The sequence below is a fragment of the Silene latifolia genome, chromosome 5 (assembly GCF_048544455.1).
Source record: "Silene latifolia isolate original U9 population chromosome 5, ASM4854445v1, whole genome shotgun sequence".
NCBI classification, from domain to species: domain Eukaryota; kingdom Viridiplantae; phylum Streptophyta; class Magnoliopsida; order Caryophyllales; family Caryophyllaceae; genus Silene; species Silene latifolia.
Window position 1 is genome coordinate 42,917,524 of NC_133530.1, and position 331 is coordinate 42,917,854.

A 331-nucleotide genomic window follows, 5' to 3' on the forward strand; every position below is an offset into this window, starting at 1 on the left:
GTTGAGCACCCAATTGAGTAACAGAGTCCACTTCATGCTTTCCTCCTCTAGTAGCCTTGCGAGGTCTACTATATTGTGAATTATGGACCGCCATTTCCTCAATCTTGTTCCATGTTTGATTGTCATCAACTTCGGTGAACATTCCATTTGATCCCATATTGAGAATGTTCCTAGAATCTTCATATAAACCATTCCAAAATTGTTGCACCAAAAACCATTCACTAAGTCCATGGTGAGGACATGAGCGATAAATACCTTTAAACCGCTCCCAAGCTTCATACAAAGACTCTTCATCCCTTTGCTTAAAACCCGTAATTTGAGCTCTTAGCAT

At 40.2% G+C, this 331-nt stretch overlaps 1 non-coding gene across 1 annotated transcript; it reads left to right on the forward strand.

The window, feature by feature from the left end:
• Positions 1-224: 224 nt before the first annotated feature.
• LOC141658046 (small nucleolar RNA R71) lies at positions 225-331 on the forward strand. The gene has a single exon (XR_012548957.1). It is a non-coding gene; the product is annotated as a small nucleolar RNA R71 (small nucleolar RNA).